At 47.2% G+C, this 21,345-nt stretch overlaps 2 long non-coding RNA genes across 6 annotated transcripts in view; one reads left to right on the top strand and one right to left on the bottom strand.

Annotated features, from left to right (window-relative positions):
* Nucleotides 1–21,345, top strand: part of LOC106984023 (uncharacterized) — a 798,380-nt gene that overhangs the window by 293,534 nt on the left and 483,501 nt on the right. The gene's annotated exons all lie outside the window — the stretch shown is intronic.
* LOC113604358 (uncharacterized) lies at nt 3,456–13,275 on the bottom strand. 2 transcript variants are annotated; one of them, XR_008293709.1, is made up of 5 exons: nt 13,057–13,275; nt 12,827–12,963; nt 11,033–11,206; nt 5,898–6,048; nt 3,456–3,832 (listed from the first exon to the last, which is right to left on the bottom strand). It is a non-coding gene; the product is annotated as an uncharacterized LOC113604358 (long non-coding RNA). The 2 variants fall into 2 exon arrangements; XR_003426258.2 differs by having other exon boundaries at nt 3,457–3,832; nt 5,898–6,090.

Raw genomic sequence — 21,345 nt, forward strand, 5'->3', positions numbered from 1 at the left:
GGCAGGGACAAAGGGATTTGCTATTAATGAAAGGGGCTTTTTCAACAGTTGTGAGAGAGAGATATGTTCACAGAGCTGCCGTTTCCCAACATATCCCTGCCCACCCCTGGGCTGTGGAATAGCTACCTCTACAATGTGCCCGGGAGACCCAAACTCCTTGGCCCCCAGAGGTGCAGGGGCCTGCCTCTCGGATATCCCTGTGTGAAAACCATTTTGACTAACCCATTGCCGTCTTCTCAAACTGGCTCCGAAAGACCTTGGACAAGGACCTTCATTCTTCTCCTCCAGCTGCAGCCCCTGTGGGTGCGTTCTTGGATCTCCCTGGTGCTTTGAAATCAGCCCGTAGGTGCTGAGAACTTGAACCTTCAGAGGAGCTGCTGAATATTTTTTCATTCTGCTCCCTTCCCTGGAGGAGACAGAAGCACCTTTTCTATTTGCCACATAAACACCTACCTGGCTGCGCCTAAGGCGTGCTTATACAGCAAGCAAGATCCTAGGGGAGTCACCTTCTCCGGGAAGCTTTCCTTGCCCTCGCCAATCAGATGAGCTTTTCAGTCTCCATTCACAGCGCTGCTTTGGAGCGGGAAGGCAGGACAATGCGTTTTACTCTATTACCTCAACTAACCCCGCCAGCATAATGGGAAGCAGGTATCACAGTTAAACACTTGGGCTCTGGAAGACGCACCACCCAATACCAAACAGTAGCCCTGCAGTCTTGGGCAATTCCCTTAACCTCTCTGTTCCTCAGTTTCCTCATCTGTAAAGTGGTTCCCACCCCTCAGGGATGTTGTCAGCATTAGATGGGAGGATGCACATGAAGCGATCATCGGTGTCTGGGGTGCAGAACGTTCGGTAATTGTTCAGTGTTAGTTGGTACTGGTATTGGGGCCCTTATCTTTGTCATTAAAAACACGATCACAGATTATTCTTCCCTATTTGCATTTCAGGAACTTGAAGCTCAGTGGTGCATGGGGCACATAGAATGCACTCAATAAAACCTTCCCGTCGTCCCTTCCTTCTTTCCCGGAGTGCTCGCAGTGCTGTAGGGTAATTTTATGCACATAAGGGGTCCCTCTCCCAAGCTGATGAATAGACAGGGTTGCTTTGTTGAATAGGAAAGGAATGTTAGGTTTGTTTGTTTAATACATTAATCTGTAAATAATGCCTCAGCTGTCTCCACCCCAGACAGGTGCCTCAGTGCCTCTGGGTGTCTGAGCCTCCCAAGGTAAGCCCATTTACCAAATGCTGCTTTAATGACTAGGAAGCATTACATAAACTATAATAAAAGAGCTCTGATTAGACAACCAAGGGTATAAACAGAGCACATTTAATTACCCACCAAGCACAGCTCTTGGAATTAGGTCTCACGGTTATTCTGGTCCCGTATATTCTAAGTCACTCTCCACTTTCCCTGTGCTGGAGAACATCCTGAAGCCTCAGCCCTGAAGACACTGGCAGGGGCCCTTGTGGGAGACACACAGAAGCGGAAGACATGTTCTGCCTAGTGCCCAGGGTTGAGCGGGAGCCTGGGCACCCAGCTCCCAGAGCAGGCACAGCGCAAAAAGGTCTGAGAGGACCGTGTGGTTCTCGGATACCAGACTGCGGGAGCGCCACAAGGAGACCCGTCTTTGCAAATTCTGCAGTGGGCTGGGGCTAGAGAGGGTGAAGGCACGATGCATTGTCCCCAGGCACCACTTACCCTCAATTTCCTGCTGGCGTCATCAGGAGAGAAGCCTTCTTCATTCCATCTGGGCGTGGCATGGCTTGGGTCTGCACCGGGTTGGGGGGGTGGGGAGGGTGATTCTCTTGAACTCCCTCGGCCTCCATACCTGCCCGGCCAGTCTTCCCTCCCCAGCTCATAGGTCCATGATGCCTCATATACTGGCGTGAGTGAGCGTGGAGACTCCAGTCCCCTGCCTGGTTCCTACCAAAACACTGTCTCTTCCTAGCTAGGTGGCCTCAGGAAAATAACTCGGCCTCTCCGAACTTTGGTTTCCTTCTGAACTGAAGGAGACTCATCACGGTGATGATGATCTGAAGGTTAAATCAGATGCGCAGCCTCAAATATTGTGCCTGACCGATAACACGCGTTTAAGAAATGCTAGCTATTGTTAGTAGCTGGAGGCTGACTCACCAGGTGTGCAAGAGGCAAAAATTCAACCAGTGTGGACGGCTTAGGAGAGAATGTCTCATCATCTGCCCCCTGCCCCCCAACCGCCGCCTCTTACATTGACATTAGGGTCTCATTTGATAGGTGCATAGCCTAGGGATAAGCATATGGACTCTGCAACCAGACCTCTCGAGTTTGGACCTCAGCTCCAGCCCCTCAGTCTCTGGCACCCTTTATGCCTCATTTTCATCATCCTGTGAAATGGGGGCACTGATAGAAACTTCTTCAATAAGGTCAGAGTGAGGATGAAATGAGCTAATGTAAGTTGCGTGTTGGAATGAGGAGAGTGCCCAAAACATTGTCCGCAGTGGAAACAGATGCTGTTCATCCGTATGACTACCAAGTGTAAGAACAAGTATCTGTAGGTGAGGGAGAAAGAAATTGAGGCCCAGATGTGACACAGGGGATTTCCCCAAGGTTACAGAGTGAGAAAGTGACGGATCTGGGTAAAACAGAGACACCGGTGGTGTTGACCCTCCGTTGTCTCATGTTAATCAGCCACCTCTGCTTTGCCCACTTCTCCTCCGGGACACTCCATCTCCTCCCCATCAGCTGTCTCATCCTGGAAGCCCCAGCCCATCGCGTCTGCCAGAAATCAGCCGATCCCTCTCCCGAGCCCCTTTGGAATTAGTGCCTTTGCCACCTGTGTCTGTCTTCTGACTCTTCCCACACAGCACAATACAGCATCTGCCCTTGCTGTGACTCTGTTTCCACTGTCCTAGAGGCCCCTTGATTGCCTAGAAGAGCCTGTTAACCATTCAGTGTCTGATGGCTTGACTCGTGAGTAGCAGGTAATAAATATCAGTTGGACCGAAGAGCTGAAGAAAGAAGGATCGAAGGAAGGGAGGGTGGTAACTTTGGTTGGTGGAATTTAAAGTACTCTTGACTTTCTATTTTTTCTCAGAACCTTTCCTAAAATTTGAACCATGAGAATGGCATAATCACATACAAATGAGGTACATGGTAACTGTTTGCAAACCCAGGATTGATTCTCAAGTTGTCTGGAAACTGCAAAGGTCAGGAGCTTTGTAACCACGAGACACTGCGTTTGAATCTTGGTTCTGCAAATTACTAAAGTCTCAGTGTACTCACTAGTGAAATAGGCATTCGGATCACCTAGCCTGTGAGGCTCTTGTGACAATTAGAAATTAATGATGGGATGGGCACCCCGGTGTTTCAGTCAGTTAAGCGTCGGACACTTGATCTTGGCTCAGGTCATGATCTCACATTTCATGAGTTCGAGCCCCACGTCAGGCTGTACGTGCAGAGTCCCCTTCGAATCTTCTGTCCACCCCCTCCCTCTGCCCCTCCCCCTGCTCTTTCTTTCTCTCAAAAATAAATAAGCATTAAAAAAAAAAAAGAAACAGAAGACAGATACTTGCAGGGGATTTGCATCGTCTGGCTTGGGCACTTGGTTAGTTTCTACTTGTTGCTATAACAAATAAGCCAGACCTGCTGGCTTAAAAGTGTGCACGCATGGGGCACTTGGGTGGCTCAGTTGGTTAAGCATCATCCAACTTCGGCTCAGGTCATGATCTCACAGTTGATGGGTTTGAGCCCCGCATCGGGCTCTGTGCTGACAGCTCAGAGTCTGGAGCCTGCTTCGGATCATGTGCCTCCTTCTCTCTGCCTCTCCCACGCTCGTGCTCTGTCTCTCTGTCTCTGGAAAATAAATAAAAGTTAAAAAAAATAAAAAAATATAAAACTACGCACACACATTATCTTAGAGTTTCAGGGGTCAGAAGTCTGATACGGGTCTCACTGCACTAAAATCAATGTGTCGGCTGTGCTGCACGCTTTCTGGAGCCTCCGGGGCTGGGGCAGGTGGGAATCTGTTTCCTTTCTTCTAGCTCTTAGAAGCCACCCGAATTCCTTGGCTCCTGGCCTCATCTTCCCTCTCCAAAGCCAGCAGCGCCTCATCTTCACATCTTTGACTCTGAACCTCCTGTCTCCCCTCTTCATTTGTAAGGTCCCAGGTGTTGACACTGGGCTGTCTTAGACCATCCAGGATAATCTCCTGATCTCAAGATTCTTAACCCAATCACATCCGAAGGTGACACATCTCACACGTTCTAGGGATTAGTATGCAGACATCTCTGGGGGCATTTTTCCTGTCTGCCCCACATTCCATGAAGATCTCCCACAAGGGGTCCTGAGTGGTGATTAAGGGAAATGCAGAGTAATCTACCAAAGGCTTTGGCAAGCGGGGCTTGGGCCTGTGGATAGGGAAACATGGAGAAAGAGTTTTCTGCTTGAGTTTATTATTACCCTTTTCATAAAAGGGCATTTCCATTTTAGTAGGAGGTGATAATCGTGATGCCAACGGCCCTTTATTGAACGTCCTCAAAGAGTCACTCACTTTGCAAAGTGCCTGACCACAGAAATTTATTTAGTCTTTATAATCACCCAGCAAAGCATTATTTCCATCCTGTTCAAGGTCCCATAGCTATTTTACTGTGCAGGTGGAATTTGAAGGCATGTCAGTTTGACCTGAAGCCCCAGTTTGTTTCCCCTAGGACATACTGGTTTTTGGAAAGGAATTCTTTGCTTTTTCCATGGACTGAGCTCCTGGTCAACAGTCTCTCTTTCCCAGCCAGATGTGGACAGATGCAAAATGAGGGGCCAGTGATGCCTTTTTTTTCTGGAACACTAGCTTGACTGGGGAGATCTGGGCCGGCAAGAGCTCAGTCATCTGCTCTTTTCTCACTGCCCTTGGAGACACAAGCCAATCCGGAGAACAGGATTTCCCTCCAGCCTGACATCAAAAGGTTCCAGTCAGGGGCGCGCTGGGCCAGGATGCTGTTAGCATGGGATATTAACCAAACACACTTCACCCCTGTGTTTGCCAGGGATGGTTGTGTCTTTGACGCAGCCTCATTCCTTGGACTTAATTAAAACCCAGTTCCCTCTTTTATTCAATTTATGAGGCCTAGCCAGCAGGATTAAGCGATTACAGACAAAAAGCCCCATTTGTGAAACACTCCTAAACTCAAGCTGTTACGCTGCTTACTTGTACTCCATTAAATTAATAAGGAATGAATCGGCTGATCCATTATGAATAAAGCAGTGGGGAGTCTCTGCCCCGGTTCATACTTCCTGCTCCCTCCTCAGAGAACATTTGTGTAAAATGATTATGTTCATATTCATTCAGTTGGAATTCTCTAAAAGTGGAATGCATAAATTACTCTAAAGACACAGAGTTTATCTTAAACATTAACTACGAAGGGTGAATTAATAAGACTATTATAAAGCCATTAGCATTCAGTGTATTTACCTACAGTTGCAGTATACCTAAACCATATTCAACCCACAGTTGCCATTTGTGTTGGGTGATCAAGCTAGTTTATTTTAGCTCACAGTTCATTTAAACTCGTAACATACCCTTGAATATCCAGGTTTCTACTAGCTTCTTTTTTTAGGGCTCCTCTCAGTTGGAAATTGACTGCTGTTATTTCCTGATTCAACCACAAACCTCTCTCTGGCAACTGTTGTACCCAAATGTTTCCAAATATTGGTTGTTTAACGCTACAGAATAGGAACCAAGAGGCTAACCTTAGCCAGATGAAATGTGAGTTCACATATTGAGGTCCCGAGAAGTTAGTTTTCTAAGGGGTGTGGGGAACACAGTTGGAGAGAGGGGCCATTGGAGGATTTTTAGTTGACCACAAGCCCAGGCTGTTTGGGGAGGGTAACAGGGTTTTGTAGAAGTCAAATCATCAAATCTTACTTTATCCAGGATTTTCCAACCCGAAAAGTCCTGACGTTTGGAGCTGGATTGTTCTTCATTGTGGGGCTGTCCTGCGTGTTGCAGATGCTTAGCAGCATCCCGGGTCCAATTCGCCAGATAGCAGTAGCAACAGTTGCTCCCTCCCTAGCGGCTGTGACAACCAAAAACGTTTCCAAATATTGCCAGGTCTCTCCTGGGGAGGAGAATAGTCCAGAGTAGACCCTGGTTGAGGTTGAGAGCAACTTAATTCTCACTAACAATTAACAATAGGGTTAATCTGTGTAATCCTCCAAATAGTGGTTTATATTGTGGGATATACACCTGCTCAGAGACGGTCGCTTCTCTGTCCTTCATCTGGTGGGGACACAATAGTTTGGAAAGAGGAACCACTTCGTGCTCTAAAACCATCCCCTCCCTTCTCTGCCATCCTATCTCCTGCTTACAGATTAATTTCTCATTCTAGGCTTGAGTAATAAAGCAGAAGCCTGCCAGAGAGAATTTCCACAGGCTTTACATCTACCTTCCCACCCGCATGTGTGTCCACGCACCCTGCCTTCCCCCTGGTAGTGTAACTCAGAATCAAGTCTAAAGTTTTTATTGTCTGACTCTATATTTTAAATTCTTAATTGTCACCCGAAAGGACTTCCAGACAAGGGGGATGCTTCCAAACAAGGACCTGAGGTGTTGCCCCTCCGCTGCTTAAGATTCCAACATGAACACGTTGCTGCATACGTACCCCTCCCTTCCCTAAGAGATTCCTGCTCTAGAGGCCCCCCAGCTGTCAGGGACTCAGATGCCCTGAAATCCAGGCTGTCTAAGCTTAGAATGGCGAGCTCTCTCCCTCTTGCCATGGTGAAATCCACCCTTCAACACAATCCTGTATTCCAGGATTCACTCCCATTCCAGGGCGTCTCCGGAAGCGGGCGGAAGTGGTTCTGAGCCAAGCTCGCAGGAGGAAGCGGGGCACATGGCAGCAGATGCACGTGTCGGGGTTGACTTAAAGCGTGTAGAAGTTCTCTTTTGATGGCTTCTACTTTCCTGCTTGAGGCTGGACTGGGAATTTTGTCTGTTACAAGGCAGTGCTCTCCTTGTTGTGGGCCCAGAAGCTGAGACCGAGAGAGAGGGACCAGTTAACTTACTCAGTGACACACGTCCAGTGAGAGGCAGGAAGAGGGAGGAGTGCTGATTGCCTGAAACCCAATCTTCTGACCCTCTGACCTCAGCATTCTGCTTTCTTACCATCTTCAAATTACCATGGTCATTACAACCTATCAAAAACCAACTCTTCATTGCCAGGACTGAGCACTGAGTAATTAAATGCATTAAAAGTCTGCTCTGTACCTGGGGTTTTGAGCTCTTATACTGCCATTTTTTCTTCTTCTTTCTTCTAAATAGTACAGTAAGCGCTTTTACATTGGCTGGTTTTCCTCCTGCGTCTCTAACTTTTTCACCTTTTCTCTCTGCGTCAACTGCCGTCGTGGCTCACGTATCCTCAAGTTTTAAGAGGAAGGAGAAAGGAAGCCAGGGAGATGGATAACCAGCGACGTGGCTGTTCATCACCTGCTCCTTGGCTAAAGGCAGTAGTGGGCGTCGCTCAGTACAGAAGGAACTCTCCGTGTGGACTGTGTGTATGTGCAGCAGGGCCTCTGCCGTCCTGGGACAGGGTGACACCCCAGCTGATGTTGGATTAGCTGCATGCGCTGAGACAAGTTACTTACAACGAGTCTCAATTTTCTCATCTAAAAAATTCATAACCCGTGCCCCTCGGTGCTGCCGTGGATAAAGCGAGTCCACTTATTAAGGTGCCTGTTAAGTGGTCCTGGCATACCCTTTACACATACAACTGGAGTCAGGAGCACTCTCCCCCGTGGGGCCCCTAAACTCCTCATCCCCAGCCCAGTGGGAAGGATTAATGCATTCTTTCTTGAAAGAACTTACGTGTACATATGGAATTGGCAAAAGTCTGGCTCTTTGGCCTGATTCCAAGCAAAACTAATCATCAGAAACTTCATGCAGATTTACGATTACTTTTTCTATAACAGGGTGAGGCCCAGGCTGCTGAGACAGAATTAAAAAGGGGCTGGTACAAGCAGAGAAGGCTCAGGTCTTCACAAAGAAGGATTTTCACGCAGGGCACCGCATGTGCAACTCTGACTCAAGGTCGGCTGTAAATTAGCATCAAGTGTTAAAACAGCCCAGCGCCCCTTTCTTAAGATTGTTGTGATGAGGCCTCACAACTGGGCTATGGGCTTTCATTTAAGGCTAATGAAGAGTCACATTGGATCTTCTCAATATAGGACGCATGATCCAACACATAATTTAATGTTATGAAGGCTGATGGGCACACAGAGGTCTTTCTCACTGTGGATGGGATGGCCATGGCTTTGAGCTATAAGCCCAGGTTCCAGACCACATCTTGCCACATAGTAATTGTGAGATCTGTAACGAACCATCGTCTTTCTCTGCCCCGATCCCCGTTTATAAAATGGCAGATTAAGGTCAGGATGGAGGGCATCAGCTGCAGGCAGCCTGCAGAAACAGTTTGCTACACACTGGCTATATACACTTTGAGGAGACATTAAATTTATTACCGGTACTAAAAAATTGGCAGAGTTCACATACAAAGAAAAATGTGCATTTTTGGCCTCTTCGAGAAAGCTGGGGGATTGGGCAACAAGCTTTGCATTTCGTAATGGCAGCAGGTGGATGGTGCTGATCCGTAGTTACTGCATTTTGCTTGGTCACAGGCTGGTTTTTCAGCCTGCCACTGTCCCCACCATCCCCTCTCCGTGCCACCTGGCCTCCGTTATTCATCTCTATATTTTCTCTTCCCTGCGTTATAGTTTGAAATCCCTGTAATTGTGAAAACTCTTCTAGTTTTCGAGCAATTGATTGATTTAGGATTTTGAGGATGGTGTGATGTGTGGACTTATCTGAGTAAAAGTACGGTTGCCAGGGAAATACTTTAGTGAGACAAAAATCTAGTACTCTTGTACTAACACACCTAAGATGCTTCTGGCTCAATTTATGCGATAAGTTAATTTTGAAAGCCTACTACTATGTGAAAATGTTTGCTGGCATATACTGGAGATACAAGGTTGAACAAAGGTTGGTGGGTAAGGAAGACAAAACAAGCAAACGGCCAAACGAATGTTAATGAAATGAACATCTGAGAGAATTCCAATATCACAGAAGAACAGATTCCATGAAAAAGAACCATTCAGGGGGATGTCCCTTTAGGCTGGGGGGTTGCCATTTAAGCGGAGAATCGGGGATGCCGAAGAAGGCGAAAAAGGTCAGTGTGGCTGGACTTTAGTGGGTCAGGAGACAGAGGAGGTAGAGAGGGATCTGGGTAGTAGGCATTGGTAGAGCAACAGGGCTTTGGAGGACCTGACTGAGAGCCCAGCTTGATTTTTCAAAGCTTAGGGAAGAAAGAGATGGGGCCATTCATGAACACCCACTCTGGCATGGATCAGGAATCTTGCTCAGGGAACCCACTGAGTCATTAAACAAATAGGCCCTCCTCGCCCCGTCATCCAACTTTCTGACCCTCCCTCTGTGCCCTTTCCCCATATTATCAGTGGCCCACCGAGCTGATGTCATTAAGGATATCATTTACAGATAGAGGTTGCTTTTCTTGCACAGGTCATGATGGAGTCGTTTGCGGAAAGAAAACGAGCACTTCCTGAAAATGCTCCACTTGCCAGGTCTATTCCGTATAATTGAAAACAAAGAAACCCTTTGTACCAGAGTATAAATGTGTATTGAAGTTCGCAGATGCTAAGTGTACAGGTTGATGGATTTCATGGTGAACAGCACCCAGATCAGGAAAGAAGGCCGTCAGTTCTCGAGGAACAACCTTGTACCCCTTGATCGCCCCAAGGGTGACCAGCGGCCCAGATTCTAACCCCAGAGCCCAGGGTTTTGCCTGTGTTGGAACCTTATGTAAGTAGAACCGGGTGGGTGTTCATGGGCTTGTTTTGCTCAGTATTATCCTTTGTGAGACCTGCTGTTGTGTTTCCATTGCCCCAGTAGTTCCATATGTGCACATAGGGCCGCCCTTCAGTTTTACCGTAAACGGACATTTGGGCGGTTTGAGACTTTGGTGACGGGCGCTGCCTGGACATCCGGGTACTTATGTCCTCATACGCATGCGCATGTATTTCTGAGGGCCGAATACCTACGCATCGCGTTCTGCTTCAGTACTTCGTACCAGACCGCTTTCTGTCCCTACAGCTTTTACCCGCATTTATGCTTTGCGTTTTTGCGTCAACCTTTCGATGTAGCCATTTCATCCCCATTGGCAGATGAGGAAACAAGGGCTCGGAAAGGCACCGTCAGTCCCTCGAGGTCACAGAGTCGGTTGGGCCGCAGGGAGAGCACACGCACTTGGATTTGTGTGGCTCCATCACACCACGAGCCCCCGATGATTCACTTGCTCCGTGGCCCCGCCCAAATGGCACCCCTTCACCAACCCGTGCCCTGACCCAGCCTGGGGGAATTAGTGGTGCTGCCGTCTGCTCCCCGGGCACCTGTGGGGCTCCCTGTGGCCGCCACGCGTGGTGAAGCGGCCGGCTCCGTGGTCAGACAGGCCGGGTCTGAGTGTCCGCGCCCCCGCTCGGCTCACGGAGACTCGTGGCAAGTTGCGTTTATTCCTTGGTGCGATGAGGGTAATGACGATGGCGACCTCACACCTGTGGTGTGAAGGTTGAAGACGTGACGTCAGCAGGTGCTCAGGCAGGACCTGCACGTAGTACCGGCAGTCAACAGGTGGATGGGCAGAGAGCGGCGTAGATACTCCTGCAGACGATTAGTCACAGCTACCACGGTGGGTGCATATATGTGTGTGAGCCTCGTATGCCTGCAGTTAGCTCTGCATTTCCCCCCACTTGACGGGCTTGGCATAACCTTTCTCCTTTTAGGGGTCTGGCTCTCCTCCTCCGTCACCGAAGAGATGCCAGCGCATTCGGATTAAACAAGCTTTTGTTGATCAACTACTCTCTGCCAGAAGCCTCTAGAACCGTCTCACCCATTAACTCCATTATTTTAATTAAGTAGTTAACTGAATTAAGTAATTAATCCATGCCCAATTTAAAGCTAGGGAAAGTAAGACTCAGAGAGGCAAAGCAACTTACCCCAAATCGCCAGCTTGTGAGCAGCAGGGTCAAGTCAGTGTTGAGTCGCATTCCCAGGGTGGCACGTTTCTCCTGTCCTGCATCCTAGCGTTTCCCTCCCGAGTCTTTGGTCCTCTGTGATTCTTCAAGGGCTTTCTGTGCTCCTGCCTAAGGAGAGTTTGGCAGAGGCCTGGTCTACACTTAGGAGAAGGAAGGGAATAAAGAAAGAGGAGGGGAACTCAGTGGGAAGCCAGAAAGCCAAGTCGCTGTGAGCAAATGAGTGTGACACATCCCCACGTCTTCGGTGTGAGTGGTTTTGCACTCCGACCTGGCTCAGCTCCTGTGTCGCACTTACAGTGCTGGGTTGAATAGTGTCCTCAAAATGTCTGCGTCCGCACAAAAACTCAAAACGTGATCTGTTTTGGAAAGAGAGTCTTTGCAGATGTAAAGAGTCAGGATCCCGGGAGGCACGCTGGATTTAGGGTGGGCTTTAAATCCAACAACAGGTGTCTTTATAAGGAAAGGAGAGGGCACAGAATTCCGGAAAGAAGAGGCCGTGTGGACGCAGAGTCAGAGATTAGAGGGACTGTAGTAGCCGTGGAACCCCAGGACTGCCAGCAGCCCCCGAAAGCGAGGACAGAGGCGTGAGGCCATTTCTCCCTTAGAGCCTCCAGAAGAGCCAACTCTGTCTCCTCTTTGGGGACTGCTGGCCTCTTGAACTGTGAGCGAATATATTTCTGTCCCTGGTGATCCGCTATGGAGCCCCAGGAAGTTCACCCACTCACAGGCTCTGCCTCTTGGGGAGCCCCTAACCTCTCTGGGCCCTGCTTGCACACATGGAAGATGGGTCTGGTGGTTGGGAAGCCCCTGGGGGACTTCTGAAGATTGTAGGTAAAGCATAAGGAAAGAACCTCCACCAGGGCGGCTGATTGTGAAAACTCCCAGGCCGCGTTGTCCCTCGCTGGGTCTGGCCACTCTTGGGCCTGTGCACGACACCAGCCCTCTCATCCAAGCTCCCCAAGGCGATGCTCGTGAGCCCTTTCCTGAGAATTTTGCAGCGGCCACTAGAATTCAGCACACCCTTGTTGCTTTTAGTTGCAAGCATGTATCGCTGAAGACGCGTATCCCCCTTAGAACCATAAACGCCCTAATAGCCGTAACGGGGCAGCCTCGATCATGACCAAACGTGATTACATTCCACATAAAAATATAAAAGCTCATTTGAGCCGGACTCCCTCTGGGCCCATTGCCTGCACTTTTATTGAAAACCCCACATTCCTGACTTCGTGAGCACTGATGTAAGGGCCCAGTGAGGCTGGATCTCGAGAACCCCTGTAAAGCCCCGAGGTGGCCTGGTGGGCTGGACTCAGCAGGAAATCCCTGATGTATTCTCAAGCACAGAGCCTCACACTTCATTGTCTGGCGACTCCTAGCCTCTTGGACCTCCCTAGATCCCCTGTGCCAGCCCAGGCCTCTTGCTTTGCCCCTGCTAAAACGTAAGGCTGTGGAAGCAGGGAATTGGCCTGGCGTGTTCCCTGCTGTATTCTCAAGGCCCAGCCTGGTTCCCAGTGTGCAAGTGAACAGACGTCCCGGGACACCCCTCCCTTCTCCACACCTGGCCCTCTGGCATCCTCCTCACTAACCTCTGCTCCCCGCCTTTCCCGTCTCACCTTTCAGCCACACCCTACAACCTGAGAGTCAGCCAGTCAGGCTCTGTCATTCCCCCATGTGCCACGCTGTTCACTCTGGGGGTCTCTCCCTCCTCTGTGCCTCCCCAAATCACCCTGACCGGCCAGCAGCCCCTCACCTGCTCACCTGTCTGTGCCAGTCTCTAGACTCTAAGCGCCGCGAGGTCCTGGACAGTCTTCTTCACCCTTCTCTCCCAGGCCCTGGTGGATGTCTGGCTTGTGGCTTGTGTTTGATAAGTATTGGTCAGATCAGTTGGCAAACTGCTGAGAGAAAAACACATCATCATAAAGTAGACACAAAAGGGAGGGAAGAGGGTGGGGGGAAATAGAGCACTCAGTCACTATGGTGGCAAGTACCATGGAACGTAGTTTTACAGGTCTTTTCCGTTGGATTCCTACACCAGCCACATGAAGAAGCCCCTGTTGCCCTCCCTCTCTTTTCCACACAAGGGAAGAGTGGTCAGAGATGGTAACTTGGCTGGCATCACATACGCTGGAGGCGTGCAGGGCCAGGATTTCAGTCCAGGTTTGTTTGACTCCAGATCCAAATTCACAGCACAGGGAGGATGTAAGAAAATGTAGCAACAAAGTCTTAATAAATGTTTCCAGAAAGTGTAATTGTTAAAAGCCCAAAACTACGTGCCAAGGCCCAGGAGGGCCTGGGACAAATCAGTTCACTGCTCTGGACCTTGGTTTCCTCATCTGCACTGAAGGGCTGGAGACCTTTGTGAATTGGATTAGGTGATCTCAATACCCATCTAGCTCCAAAAGTATTCTGAAGTGTTACACAATTTATGGAAAAACATATATTTTGAAATTCGGTGATTGAGGCAACAGCTGTCAGCATGAGGTTTTTTTGTCCTATGCTTTAAAAATAGATTATACAGAACTGTGTGTGTGTGTGTGTGTGTGTGTGTGTGTGTGTGTGTGTGTGTGTGGCTGTGTATAGTCACATGCATACAAACCCATGAGTTGAACAATGACAGTTGTAGAGCTGTGGCTTCCTTTTAGACTGTTGTCCTCATGCATATCTCAGGGAAAACATAAGCAGCTTGCTGATAGAGATGCTCTGGAATCAGACCAAATAGTGTGGGTTTTGTCAACACTTTTATCTTGATTTACCTGGATTTCTGTCCAAGTGGCATCTCTTCTCTAATTCCAGGAGACAGTCAGGTCAATACGAAAGGTGTGGGTTATGGGAGGCAGGAGGTGATGCTGAACGAGCCTGGGGGAACAGGTAAAGAAGGCAGGCCACTATCAAGACAGACACGTTGAGGGGCGCCTGGGGGGCTCAGTCGGTTAAGCATCCAACTTCGGCTTAGGTCATGATCTCCCGGTTCATGGGTTTGAGCCCCACATGGGGCTCTGTGCTGCCAGCTCGGAGCCTGGAGCCTGCTTCTGATTCTGTGTCTCCCTCTCTCTTTGCCACTCCCCTGTTCATACCCTCTCTCTCTCTCAAAAATAAATAAAAAAGATTTAAAAAAATTTTAAAAAGACAGACACGTTGATAATACCTAACAAAGCAGGATGACTAGGTGGTATCATCAGCCCCACCACAGCTTACACCTGTTGTGACATGAGTCCCATGTGTGGTTTCCAAAAACATAGAGGCTAATTAAATGCTTAACAAGCTCTTCGTAGATTTTTCTGCAAGATGATTTCTTCTTTGTGGTAGAGGAATTACATTGTTCATTCATTCACAACACACACACACACGCACACACACACACACTCCACCAATGTGCCACATACTGTACGTGGCGATGGCGAGCGGTCCTGTCCGTCACAGAGCTCCCAGTCTAGTTGGGAGTGCCCCCCTCCCCAAAGGTGTCTATGTTCTATTCCTAGACCCTGGGAACACGTTACTTTACATGGCGGAAGGGAGCTAACAGATGTGAAGGATCTTGAGATGAGAATAGCTTGGATTATCCAGGTGGGCCCAGTATAATTATTAAGGGTCCTTAATGTGGAGAGGGGGAGGCAGAAGAATCAGGAGGTGGAGAAGGGGCCATGAGGCAAGGAATGCAGGTGGCCTCTAGAAGCTGGGAAAGGCAAGGAAACGGACTCTTCCCTGGAGCTTCCGGAGAGGAATGTGTTCCTGCCGACACCTTGACTTCACGCAGCCCTGAGACTCTGACCCCCTGAACTGGAAGAGAATAGATGTGTATGGTTGTAAGGCACTATGTTTGTGGAACCTTGTTAAACAGCAAAAGGAAACTGACACTCTCTTTAGGACACCAGAGGGCTAAGTATATATAAATGCCCAAAGTGGGGAGTGCTAAGAAGGAGAAGAACAGGGTGACTTAAGACCAGTCAAGGTCCGGAAAGCTGTTGGTTGGGGAAGGCTTCCCTGAGGGAGAAGGGCATTGGTGCCTGGGGGATGGTGTGGGTGGGGAGGAAATTCCACGTCCAGTCTATTCTCTGTGCGCGGGGCTGTGCAGGGAAGGAAGGTGGCGCAGGAGGCCAGAGGGCCTGGTGCGCAGAGTGTGAGCAGGAAATAAGGCAGACCGCATGGAAACCACCTCTGGGATCTAAGTTGGGCAGAGCCTTTGTAAATTGCCAGGAGTTTGGGTTCTTAACCTAAGAGAAATGGGAATGTTTTGAATGGTATTGAACTGCAGTGAGATTTGGTCAGCTTAATATTTTAGATCTGTGCTGTCCAATTCAGTAGTCGCTAGCTATGTGTGGTTATGTAAATGTAAATTAATAAAAATCAAATAATTTTTAAAATTCAGCTTCTAAGTCACACTAGAACATTTTAAGTGCTCAGTAGCCACATGTAGCTGGTGGCTAACACATCAGAGAGAATAGATCTAGAACATTGCCAGCACTGCAGAAAGTTCTGTTGGATGCTGCTGCTTAGAAGTAACACCACAACTACAGAGTGGACCATGAAGTAGGGAGGGAGGCACGAGTGGAGGTGGGAGAGCACGTAGGAAGAGACTTCCCAATATTCCAGGTGGAATTTGATGGCAGTTCACACTAAGACGGTGGCAGTGGACATGGACATATGTGGGGAGATTGGAAATGTAACTATGTATTTGGAAGGAATGACTATGGATTTGGAGCTCAGATATTGGGAAGTTTCTGCCTCATTTTCACCCTTCATCAGAATCGTTACCTAAAACAAGTTGCTTAAATTCACGAGCTTCACTTTCCTTATCTGTGAGTAGGAGTAACATCTACTTCTAAAGGGATATTGTAGCATAAAATCTCTGGCATGATGAGTGTTCAATAAAGGGTACATCTCATGCCCTTTATAAATCTCCAGCTGAAAATGGTCTTTTGGATGTTGTTAAGATCCGGGAAGAATCACTTTGGAACTACAAACACCTACTGACCTGGTGAGCTCGCTCACTCTCTCTCTCTCTCTCTCTCTCTCTCTCTCTCGAGTAGAGCCTGATCAGAGTATCTTCCACTCAGATGGACAAGCCCTTACTCTGGACCTGCCCTTGGGTGTGAAGGTCACGGGGAAAGGTACAGAGGGAAAGACCCATATGTAGAAAATGAGCAATTCGGTTCCCACCATGACGGCAGGGCGTCCAAATGGAGCTATTTTGTAGTCAGAATACCACGTAGGACCACACTAGGAGAGCGAGCTTGGGGGAAGCCAGGAGAAGAGCGTGCCATCCGTGTAGAGAAGATAATTGAATCCATGGGAGGTCGACTGGGGCTCATTTCACACAGAACCGCACAACAGCACGTGGCTCGCTCAAAGACAATACAGGCCTTCAAAGCGAACCGCTGAGGGGAGTGCATTTCTATATTAAGGGCACAACATCCTCTAAGTGAGACGCATTGTTATGCCTCTTCTTCCCAGCCACAGCCTGGAAATAGCCATAAAAGAAATGAAGTATATTTGCCTTGTTAACACAGTTTGTATTACATATTCATAAACCATTTTGTGAAACTGCAAGGGAAAGATTCAATTGTCTTGGAAACTGATAATGGCCAAACAGCCACACAGAGAGCAGGCAGCATGTTATGGAATTAGCTGCACAATGAATGAAATGCAACGCCTATAATAAACCCATTCAGATATAAATTATGGCCCAGTAGATGCAATGTTTGTTAAGCCATAAAGCCTGCCACCCTACGTGGGAAATTGAACGAGATTTATCATAAAATATGGCGGAGAATGTGCTAAGAATCTGGCTCCCCAAACTGGGCTTAATCAGAACAATCTAGAGAGCAGGCTTCCAGGAACAGGAAACCAAAAGAAAACGACAGCAGTGGGTCCAAGGGGGCATTTTGACATTGTGACCCAGAATACCCTTGGTCTCCGCAATTCCACCAAGGATATTTGTATTTTGAAAAAAAAATCTGTTTTGATTTTTCCTTTGAGGATTATCAAAATGGCTTGAGCTCTGGGAATATGAAATGTGACCAGTAATTGGCTTTCTGGTTGGCCAAGGCAGTAATTGAATTCAGGGACAGGGACCTTGTCCAAGTGACATTGGGCTCTTGGTCTCCCTTGGAAATGGTGGAGTAATGATCCGCAGGGAGGCAGCTGGCTCTCAGACTGCACCGTTGGATGTTTTACTGGGTCCTTGAAGGACGTGCAGCTTGTTTTCTCACAAGACCTCCCTTGAATCTTCCATGCACAGTGCTACACGAATATGAGAGCATGTTGTGTGTCATCTCCTGGAGCTGGATCTTGGGTTTATCTCCACTTTCTGGGAAAAATAAAATGAAACCAAATAAAATAAAACCAGAATTAACCCAGCATGCTGCAGGCTTTCTGGTATTGTTACTTGAAAAGAACTGCAAATATTTTATGGCTTTACAAGCTGAAGTCAACGTTTGCAGTGTGTTGAGAACAATGAAAAATACCTTAGGAATGTATTATAGTCCCAGAGTTGGATTAAGAGTGTTCAGAAGCGGAAAGGAATTTTCTGCCTGCTAATAACATTACCCTGAAATCTAATGAAATGATCTCCCTAAAGCCAAGTTTATGGCATAAGCTGATTTCCCATTTGCTGTTAAAAATAAAACAAACAAATGTCTTCTTTGGTCAGCTCATCACTCAATCCACATACTGTCAAACTGTGCTTCAGATAGCCAAGTTGTACAACTTAAACGGGTCACTTAGGGTGTTTTAGAAATAAGGATTATTACGGACGTTCAGTGAAGTGACTGTAGAATTCGAATTTGACAACAAGCGCCAACACATTCCCAAAGAAGCTTAAAAAGCACACATTTCGGAATTGCTGATGACTGGAGCTACCTCATACTCCCTGTGTCCTCACATTATGTGTGTCTGTGCAAATATATACACACATATACCTGTATATGCAAATCTACATATGCGTGCGCACACACACACACACACACCCACACATCAATAAGAAAATCTAGGTATTAACAAAAAGATTGGAAAAATCAGAAGTCCTATTAGATTCCAAAACAATTGATAACAAATCTTTTCTTCCCTTTCCTCATCAAAACATATTCTCTATACTCTTTCTCCCAACTAAGATGAGCTAAGTGCCAGGTATATGGGAAGGTAGTCAGAAAAACAGGGGACTGAAATCAAACATAAAGATAAAGGCAGTTCTCAGTATCATAGTCAGGAGCATTATGTCAACAGCCTGCATTCCTATAGGCTGTTTCTTTTTTCCATGCTATCATCTCATTCATGTCTCACAAAAATCTCCGCAGAGCAGGAATCTCCATTATCATCTTCCAGGTCGTGGGATCAAGGAATCTTGTGCATCATTAGAAAACGTTCTTTCTGGACTTGAAATGATGACACATTTGTCTGTCCCACATAGCGAGAAGTCTGGTGGTAAGCCTTTCAGAGTAGGATGTACCCACAAATACTTAGAGCCCCTTCTCTCTCTGCTCACCCTCATCCTGTAGACTCTCCAGAATGAAAAAAAAAAGTGAAGGGCAAAAGAATGAGGGCCACACCCTCCGAGTGCGTCCTTTGTGTTGCCAAAACCACAGCTCTCCCGGAAGCCCCATCCTGCAGACTTTCCCACTTTGGTTTCATTGATCAAAACTATTGCTTGGCCACCCCGGACTGGGAAAGAGTCAGAGGGAGGGGGGGCTTTGGAGGTTATCTATCACGTGTGAATTAAATGTAAATCTGAGTTGACCCACTTGGCACTCCTCTGTAATGGAGATTACATTGAACTTGGTATGAATTTACCAGATCCACATGCTAAAGATTTCCAAGTTCTGGTTTATGATTCTAAATTAGTTTAACCAATAAGGATAATTTAGCATAATTTCTGAACCATTTGGTTTCTATGGGAATATTAGGTGAGGCGATTTTTAAAGTCTTAGAAATACTAGGGGCTTTACTTCCAGTTGAAACCTCCCTGAAATGAGCATTACATAGTCTTCATGCTAATGTGCATTAAAGATTGCTTAACTAGTCTCGGAGTAATTGGGTAACTAGGGGATCAGCCATTTTCCCTTACCTGAAAAATGACCAGAATTTATCTGAGAGTTTCAAGATCCAAGAGGAAGAAAGAAGACACTTTCCTTTTGAAAGCCTCTTAGTCATCTTGGTTGATCCAACCAAACATCATGCTGTCTATGGGCACAACCAGTTTGGTATGGATGCCATTCAGTGTCCATCATCCAGTGTGGCTGTATTCCATAGCACAAACGTTCCCAAGAGACATGCAAGTGGGAGGGAAGGAGAGAAAGGAGCCACAAAAATGAAACCCACTCTAGACTACACTCACCTCTAAGACAACACTTGACTCCAAGACATTCATCAGTGAAATGTAGGCATACGGTGTTATGTTCCATACTCATACTACCAACTCTTGTTCCAAAGCACGGGTCTCTGTTTTCCAGGGTTTGGCTGAGGTAGAAATGTCCCGAAAGCTTCAGTTCTCTGTTACTGTGCACTAAACCATCCTAAAATCTAGTGACTTAAAACAACCCCCTGCCTTGGCTCAGACTAGTGCAGTTTCAGAAAGGCTGGTGGTAGCTGATCTCTGTTCCAGGTGGTGTTGCTGTCGTGCGACTCGTTCATCTGGGAGTCATCCGGGGGTGTACTCTGAGCTTTTTTATGTGGCAGCTGGATCCTAAGAAAACGAACATGGAAACATCCAGGCCTCTTGAGGACTAGAATCCAAAACTCACGCATCACCCCACTACACTGCATTGGTCACAGCAAGACACCGGCCAGCCCAGATTGCAGGGAAAGAGAAACATATCCAACTCTTAATGTAAATGGTGGCATGTGCTCACAGGGACAGGGGGAGTCCTTGGTGGCCATCTTTACAGACACCTGCACGCCCAGCATCAGCAACTCTCTCATGCTTTTATTGATTCCCTCAAGGACTCATCCCCACTCTCCCAGGGGATGTCTCTCTCAATGTGTCTCTCTCAAATGGACCAGCAGTACAGTGTGGAGAGTTTTACAGTGGGGGATTTAAGGTGGGAGTGCTGATTCGAAGCCTGGATGTCCTAGCTTGCTCACTGTCAAATCTTAGTCAAGGTACTAAATGTCTTTGAACATTAGTGTTCCCCTTAGTAAAATGAAGATCATAGTGGTGCTGTCTTCATAGGCTGTTTAAAGTATTTTACAGAGTTAATCCATGTCAACCACTCACGGTAGTGCCTGATACATAGTCACGTGTAGTAACATTGATTCACACCTGCTCCCTCCTCTCGTCTATGAGTTTCTGAGGGCAGGACTGGTATTGCCTTTGTCTCTGTGCCCCTGGGATGCTGTAAGGATTTTAATATGCAGGTGTTCAGGGAAAATGTGGTAAGTGACTAATGAACCAGGGCTGTCTTTTCCTTTAATTGGCCCAAATGAAACAATTATTTATCTTTAAAAAAGATGGGGGCTGCATATGTCATGTCATGTGTGCCAGAAGCATTAACACACATTCATTCATCCAGAAAATATTATTGAGCACCTATTATGGGCTGGAAAGTCCATTGGGTTCTGGAGATAACATGGTAAATATGCCATGCATAGTTCCTGCCTCCTAGTAATTACATTCTGGTAAAAGGAGAAAATTCATAAACTCAAGGGCAGAAGATAAAATTAAATAATAATCTGTGTTTTGAAGATCATAGCTGTAAGGTCAAGTGTTGGGTCCAACCAGGAGTGGGATGAGATGCAGCTTTGAGATAGTGATCCACCTTTGGCTTGGTGAAACTCCTACTTTTCAGAAAAGTTGAAATTTTAGCAGAGACCTCAAGAAGAAAAAGTCAATCATTTGGAGGTGTGTGGATGGAGTCTTCAAGGAAGAGAGAGGAGCAAAAACAAGATTTGTGTTGGAACTGAGTGTGGGGCTTGAAAGACATGAGGAAGCCCCTTGTGCCTGGATCTTGATGAGTCAAGGACAGAAAGGCAGGGGCTAAAGGCTGTGGCACTTCTGATTCAAATTTTACTGTGTGCAGTGGAATACCATCGAAGGGGTTGAAACATGAAAGATGAAAGTGGTTTCCCTTCCTTGTATATCATTCTTCAGTTATTTTATTACCGATAGCCACCCTACTCAACCATGATCCCACATTCACAGAAATTGGGGAATCCTGTTGTTCTTATATATGTGTGTGTGAAACTCTGTGGTTGTGTATAGTGGTGGTGGAGGGTCCTTTTCCAGCTACGTTGAGAGTATCTTGATTTCCCTGAGAAAAATCCAGATGATCCGGATTGTTTTTGTA

The sequence above is a fragment of the Acinonyx jubatus genome, chromosome E2, assembly GCF_027475565.1.
Source record: "Acinonyx jubatus isolate Ajub_Pintada_27869175 chromosome E2, VMU_Ajub_asm_v1.0, whole genome shotgun sequence".
NCBI lineage: Eukaryota > Metazoa > Chordata > Mammalia > Carnivora > Felidae > Acinonyx > Acinonyx jubatus.